General features: G+C 32.6%; 1 pseudogene; it reads right to left on the bottom strand.

Moving 5' to 3' along the window:
• LOC145610816 (abscisic acid receptor PYL11 pseudogene) lies at nt 1-534 on the bottom strand (annotated as a pseudogene).
• Nucleotides 535-8,155: the final 7,621 nt, after the last annotated feature.

Raw genomic sequence — 8,155 nt, forward strand, 5'->3', positions numbered from 1 at the left:
TTAAGTCGCAATGCGTTCAGAAACGCTAGCTAAAGACCTGAGATTAAATCCCACCAACGTATCAACCAAATAACGAGTCTCTTCCTCGTTACTATCTTCCGGCACATTGACCGTATATTTTTCCGTTACAATAGTCCTCTTTTGGCCACCACTTTTTTCACTACACTCCTCTACTAGAGAAATCGTTCCTCGATAGTTAGGGAGACGACAACTATGATCACCACCAACAACACTAAACACCATGACATGTTTCTCGTCGTTGAGCTCATCGAGCCTCTCGATGCTCAATGTCGATGGAAACTCCGCTACAAATGTTATGTGACGGAACGATCCAACGACATTAGACGAAGAAGTACATGAAGATGTTCTTATAAACATTTTGTAGGCTTTTGGGTTGTGAAATTGACGAACTATAGACCATACAACATCAATTGGTGCGTTTATAGATTGTTGCACGCTAAAATTGCATTGTGTTGAAGATAACAACATATTTGTTGGTAATGGTCGCCTAATATCGGGGATAATTACAGTCATATTCAAATATTATGATGTAAGAAAATTTGTTGGTTTGAAAAATATGTAGGATTTGTATCTTGTATTTATAAGTTTTTTTTTTTTTATTTTTTGAAACTTTATTGTATACTTGAATATAATAGTAATTTTTAGATTCTAGATAAGAACATAATGACCAATACAAAGTAGTCAAAGGGTATTGAAAGACCTATTATATTATTATAATATAATGATATAATAATAACATAGTATAAAGAAAGTGGATATGTATTGGTTCATAATCTTCATTTATATGAACAGATGCATATATGAACAGATACAAATGAGAAACCTGAGTAGTAAGTAAGCATTCAACTCAAATAATAGTGGAAAGTGCTTGGCTATGAAGAGGGCAACGAACACAAATAAAACAATTGGATTTTGCGGCAAATGGTCGCCACTTTTATTTGGTTTTAATATTAAATATATACTCCTACTTGTATTTTTTTTTTTTTAATTGATGAATACATATCGAGATTTGATGCTTTTTTTTATACTCGTATATTTAATTTTATTGTGACTTAATAATGGGCATATATTACGTTGGGTGAAATTAGATAATTGTGATTGTTTGAGTAGGTTTTTTTTTTTTTTTTTTTTTTTTTTTTTTTTTTTTTTGACAACAAAGCTAAAAAAAAAAAAAAAAAACAAACAAACCTAGGCAAACAAAAAAACTAAAACACGAAATACAGTAACCGAAGACGATGAGCACAATCCGCCAACCAGTGAGCTTTGATAGTGTATAAGTGCATGTTAGTATATAGGTGTAAGGCTATATTGACCATATTAAGGGTCTGTTCTCTTACGTTGAAATTCAGTTCAGTTCAGTTCAGTTCAGCTGAATTCAGTTCAGTTCAGTTCAGTTCAGCTCAGCTCAGTTCAGTTCTGTTCAGTTCAGTTCAGCTGAGTTCAGTTTAGTTCAGTTCGGTTCAGTTCAGTTCAGCTGAGTTTAGTTCAGTTCAGCTGAGTTCAGTCAATAAGAACAGGCCCTAAGTATTTCCTATAATTATTGTAACACATTAAATGACACAAAATTTTATGTATTTGATTTGAATTTGTTAAAATAAAACATCATGTTTGCTATCTTTACTCAAATGCATTAAATTAAAATTATCAAATGGATTATGGTAGTATTACTGATGAATGTGGGAGTAATTGTTAGCTGTCAACAAGCTGCTAGGCGTGAAAAATAAATACTTAAGTATAAGGATTTGGTAAGGTAGTAATTGAATAGATATCTATCTATACTATATATTAAAAGGCGTTCCTAATCAAGGATACACACTATGTGTCACCTTCTACAGGATGCCATGTCATCCAATTAGAAACCAACAAGATGCCATGCTACGGTGCTATCCCAATTAGAATTATAAACGGTACACGTCAATTAAAAAATGTTTATAACAAGAATTGAACTTAGGTCAATTGGAATTTGAATAAGAAGTCATACAATCATTGCTATCTAATAATTTTGTTTATATTTCTTAAATATAGTTAATGTAGACCATGAGAGTGTATTTATTTGTACTTTATGTTTTCTTAGATTAAATCTAAACTAAATAGATGCACTACTTAAGATTATTAGGTATATCAAAAAATAAAACTAAAAGTCAAATTCATGTACATAAAAATATAACACGTGAAAATTATAATACAATAATATTTAAAGTATCAATCCAGGGCATTGCCCGGGTTAAACACTATTTACCTTTTAAAATATAGGGAAAAACCAATAGCTATTTCTAATGACAAAAGCTACGTCCACCACCAAACATTATTGATCCCAGCCACTACATTGCTAAATACTCAAATTTTTTTTTTTATCAAGTAATGGTTTGACTTAGGGCCTGTTCCCTTCAGATTATTTTCAGTTCAGTTCAGTTTAGTTCTGAATTTTCTTCTCTCATAAAATATTCAGTTCAGTTCAATTTAACTCTAATAAGTTTAGTTCAGTTCAGTTAATCAGAATAAAACCTTAGTTAAATGGCTAAATACTATATAATTATGTATGCCTAAATGTGTAATATCTTAGCATATGATCGAGTTTATATGCTAGAAGAACTCGTGTTGATCTCTAAGGACCAAAATGTTATTAGTCTTTGATGTGCATTTCATGACAATATACTCCAATCCCATTAGGTGTTTGAGTGTAACAGGACTAGTTCGTTGTTTGATATAGCCTTCATTTTAAAGAAACATAAGATACGAAAATGATACACTAAACAAAGAAAAATTTATGTAGCATCCATTAATAATTATAAAGCTAGATGTTACAATCTAATCCCCCTTACTTTGCAAATTATTAATTTTGAAATTATTTTTATCTATAGACTAAAATTTGGTGTCAAACATGCCTAATTATAGTTTGCAGGAGGGATAGTAATTTTTTTCTTACCAAACATACAGGAAGAGTATTTTGATTATAGCTAGGGTTGAGAGGGTAGAAAATTGTATGGGTCGAGTAACTCCATTTATCCGAAGGAGGATCTTAGATTAGGGAGTGTATACTACGTATATATCCGATGGGTGAAGATTGCAGCAAAGTTACAAAATCATACTGGCTCCGTCCCTTATTAATAGTCTCTTAGGGGCAATTTTCACGGAAATTAATAAACATAAATAAAAGTACTTCCTCCGTCCCTAAATTACATTCATGTTTGTAAATTTACACAGGAATTAAGGAGGAAATAATAATACAAATAATAATAACGAGATATTACAATGGAAAGTACAAAACATTAAATAATGTTTTTGAGTAAAACAAACATAGATTAATGATTAATCATGACATGTCATCAATCCTTTGTAAAAAAAAAAAGCACCAATCTCATGCTCCTAATTGAAAATTTTTAACCAATCATATTTATATAAATTAGGCACATGGATTCTAAAAAATTATGAGTGAGATTAGGAAAGTATGAGTGAGAAAGCATTAACTATACAACAGAAAAAGAGAATTGATTTAGGATATTTGGGGAAAAAAAAAACCTTACTAAAAATAGAAAGGAAGAATGTAATTTTAGAATACCCAAAATAGTAACCAGGAATGTAAAAAAGGGACGGAGGGAGTAGTAATTTAAAACTATATTAAAAATGTAAATTTATATTGGGTATGCAAAAAATTAGAGAGAGAAAGTAATAAAAGTACATGAAAAAACAAAATTTACATAGGAAAGTTAAATTTTTATTTGGGGTGATACAGAGGAAAAACGTAAAGTGCATCTTGTCTCTTGGGAAGCCATCACTAAGCCTAAAAGAGAGGGTGGTTTGGGTTTGCGGTCAATGAGACAGGCTAATGCGGGGTTTTTGGCTAAGCTTGGATGGCGTGTGTTGGCAGAACATGATTCGTTGTGGTCAAGAGTGTTGAGGTATAAGTACTGTGATGCTCGGTGCGATGTCGACATGTTCAAAGACAAGACTGATGCTTCGAACGTGTGGAAAGGAATTGTGAGTAGTGCGGATGTGCTACGAAAGGGATTAAGTTTGGCTGTTGGTAATGGGAAGAAAGCCTTGTTTTGGCATCACCGATGGGTGAATAAAGATCCTTTGCTGGCAGTTACTTGCATTGACCCCCCTACTAGTGTCCTCGACTATTCAGTGAGTGATATGTGGGATAAAAACATTGGCTGGAAGCTAGAATTCTTTGCTGATTATCTTCCAGCTAATGTTTTGAAGGAAATAGAGTCCTTCGAATTAGTCGAAGATGATGATGCAGTTGATGATATTTTCTGGAATGGCAGCCCGTCAGGGGGATTTACCATTAGCTCAGCTCTGAAGTTAATGAAGAATGAAGTCAGCTCTGACCCGAGACAAGAAAAGGGATGGCAATTGATATGGAAGGTGGGAGTTCCTCAAAGAATTCGCATGTTTCTGTGGTTAGCAATAAGAGATAGATTGATGACTAATGTCAACAGATTCATCAGGAAAATTGCTGATGATCCTAGGTGCAGTACTTGTGGCTTGGTGGAAGACACTGATCATATTGCTCGTCGTTGTCCTGCTGCAACTTTTGTGTGGAGAATGCTTGGAGTTGAAGATAGGATAATAGAGGAGGGAGACTCTTTTGGGGAGTGGATGATTGAGAATCTTGCGAATAAGAAACGAGTAGATTATGATGGGTGGGATGTCATCTTTGCTACTGCTCTGTGGTGGCTGTGGAGATGGAGAAATGAACGTTGCTTTGTGGCTAATCCTGATATCCCAATTGACCAAGGTGCTTTCATCTACTCTAGAGTTGACGCGATTAACAAAGCCATGAATCATAGACTGAACCTCGTTGGTAAAAGACAGCACAATCGTGTGGAGAGGCTTATTAAATGGATTTATCCTAATGAGAATTGGGTGCGTTTGAATACGGACGGAGCTTCGAAGGGCAATCCAGGTTTGGCTGGAGCTGGTGGATTAATTCGTGGACATCAGGGCGAGCTATATGAAGTGTTTTCTTCCAATTGTGGGACGTGTTCAGTGACAAAGGCTGAGCTCTTAGGAGTTTTAAGAGGCCTGGCAGTGGCCTGGAATGGTGGGCATAGACAAGTTCAACTGACTTTAGACTCGGAGGTGGTGGTGCGCCTTCTGGTGGGTGATGATCCTCCCTCCTCTCCATATATCCATATCATCCGGAAGTGTAAGTCTCTCATCCGAAGGCAAGGTTGGGAGGTGACTATTTCGCATTGCTATAGGGAGGCCAATCGAGCGGCGGATTGGCTAGCTAACTTTGGTGTTGGTGCTTCCCAAAAGGTGGTGCTCTTTGAGGCAGTCCCGGAGGACCTTCGGGCCGTTTTATTGAGGATTTGGGTGGAGTTACTCGGTCTCGTTTGGTTCCGATCTCTCGGAGGCCTTAGGAGGCGTGGAGTTGTGTTCTCTTAGCCTGCCTTCTTTAGTTTGCTGTTTTTGTTTTTTTTTTCTGTTTTGTTGTGTGTTTTAGAGTTTTGTTTTTCTTCGTTTTGTTTTTCTCTTTGTATTGCTTAGGGGCTTGCCCCTCCTTTTCACCAAAAAAAAACATAGGAAAGTTAAATTTGTACAAATATTGTAGCAAATTGGAAAGAGGAATTATAATAAGGAACGAGGGAATAATTTTTATAAATATTTTATAACCTTAGATTTGTAGTTAGGGAGACAAATTGAAAATATTAAGCGATATCAACATTATTTATAGTGATTGATGCATGATTGTGTCATAAATTTCTAATAAATTAATATCAACTTCCAAAAGATATATACTCGCTCTGTATTTAATTCTTAGATGTGTTTCTAAGGTATACATAGTACTGTAACATAGATCATTAGTTCATTCCTTAATGTAAATGTTAAAGATTTTTAATAATTAATGATGTTGATTTTTTTTAATTCTGATAGGATTATTAATCATCGAATTTCATTGTATGCTAAAAATTTCACCCACCCTCCATAAGTTGTGATGTGCATTGCTCTACTTACATATTGTGTTGATGTTGGGTGCACTTGAAGGGTATATAGCTGGTGTTGTTTCAGCCAACTTTGCTTATTATTTGTCTATTTGTCACTATCATCTATCAAAAAACATATATCATCTTCATTGTTTTTAAAACTATAATAATTGTTGTAGATTTGGCACACAAAAGCAAATATGCAAGAAGTGAAAGTTCAAGCTTATTTCAACTTTCTTTTTCTCACAAATTATGGGAAGAAAATTATCAAGTGTCCCCTTAGTCAGGCAAACATTATGGAAATTTTAAATTTTCATGTACAACCAAATAAGCACCAAGATATAAATCTAATTGATTCTATTATATCAATCATTAATAATCATCAATAATCATCAATCAATCAATCAATAACTATATCAATAACTATATACTAAAGACACACCAGCAATGACACGTGTCGTTTTCTGGCGTGTCCTTTTTTTTTTTTTTAAATTTTAAAAAAAAACTTATATTAGGTAAAAGTTTTTAATCAAGTTAAAAAAGAATTAACTAAAATGTGAATAGCCATAATGGTAGAAAAATAAATATAGCAAGAATTTATGCAGCAAATCAATCATAGCAAGAGTGTTTTTTTTTTTTTTTTTTTCTTTTACTAACAATATTTTTTACTTTCTATACTAGACTTAGGCTAGATTATACTTATTTCTTATTTTTTTAAAAAAACTAATTGACAAAAGAATCAAATAAGAATTTTTTCTTTTTTGTAAAAAAAAAAAAGATATTTTAAATAATCATAAAATGTATTTCATTCGAGTTTAATTGCACTCTAATATTTTTATTTAAGCAAAATAGTATGTATATCTTCAATAATTTCTAAGTAAAAATTACAAATTCTCTTTTAACGGTAACTTTGATGACTTAAAACATTGAGTATGATATTAGACTAATGATAAATTATGAAGATTAATGTGCATGGCACGGGACCTAACTTAGTTTAAATTAAATTTACGCCTACTTTATGTTTTTTTTTTCCTATTATAATTAGTTAGTACGGTGACATTTAACCAGTCATTTACTCATGTGTTGACAAAGACTAGACTATTTTTTTAACAAGGTCTAGATACTAGATAGACTATGGGCGTGTTGGGCTGTACTCTGTAGGTAGGAATTTTTTTTTTTTTTTTTTTGAAAGAACTCTGTAGACTGTAGGTAGATTTTGAGTAGGTTTTAAGTAGCTTTTAGTAGTTTGACTTATTTAAACCAATACTTAGTAAAAAAAATGAATGTTTGACAATATAGTGATAGGAGCACAGTTAGTAGTGGTTGAAGTAGCTTTTAAAGCTTAAAGATAGTTGTTGGAATTTATCTTCTGCTCCGTATATTTTTAGATTTTTACAGCTAACAATTAGTCAACACACATACTTAAAATATATTTTCACAGTAAATAGTTACACATATAGCCAATAACTATCTTTACAACTACTTTTGCCATACATCTATATTAATGCATGAGATACATCAAATCTAAATAACCAAAGATATTGAAATTTATGGACAGGTTGGTTAACAAAAATTTAAAATTAAGGGTTTAGTGGAGTAGTAGTTAGGGCCTGTTCTCATATGTTGAAATTCAGTCCAGTTCAGTTCAGTTCAGCTCAGCTCTTAATTTCCTTCTTTTATAAAATATTCATTTCAGTTCAGCTGAGTTTAGTCAATGAGAACATGCCCTTAGACTGCAACCAAAAGCAAATAAATTACTAAAAAATTTGCATAGCCAATATTTGATTTCCTTTGGACAAGGGAAAGTTTGCCACTAGCAAAGTTGCAATTCCTTCGACATAAGGTCTTCTAGTTTTTCCTCTCTATTTTTTTTTCTTTTTTTAATGAAAAAAAAAACCCTAAAATATCAAACCGTTCGACCGACTTCTTTTTTGGAGTTTGGAAGATGATACAATCATGCAAACCTTATTTATTAATATATAACTGTATAAAACAAACATTAAATCCTTTCAACTTGCTTGCTTCAATAATACAGCAGTAAACCAAGATTAGTTAGTTAACTTGTATACTCAAATAATCATTGTATATCAACATAACTTTACATTTGCATGTTCTAAGATATGGTAGCATCACTAGCATGCAGCTTCTTTAAAAAAAAAAAAAATTAAAAAATAATGTTGAGAAAGAAAATGACCTAA

Source organism: Chenopodium album, chromosome 24, assembly GCF_948465745.1.
Source record: "Chenopodium album chromosome 24, dcCheAlbu1.1, whole genome shotgun sequence".
Classification (NCBI taxonomy): domain Eukaryota; kingdom Viridiplantae; phylum Streptophyta; class Magnoliopsida; order Caryophyllales; family Amaranthaceae; genus Chenopodium; species Chenopodium album.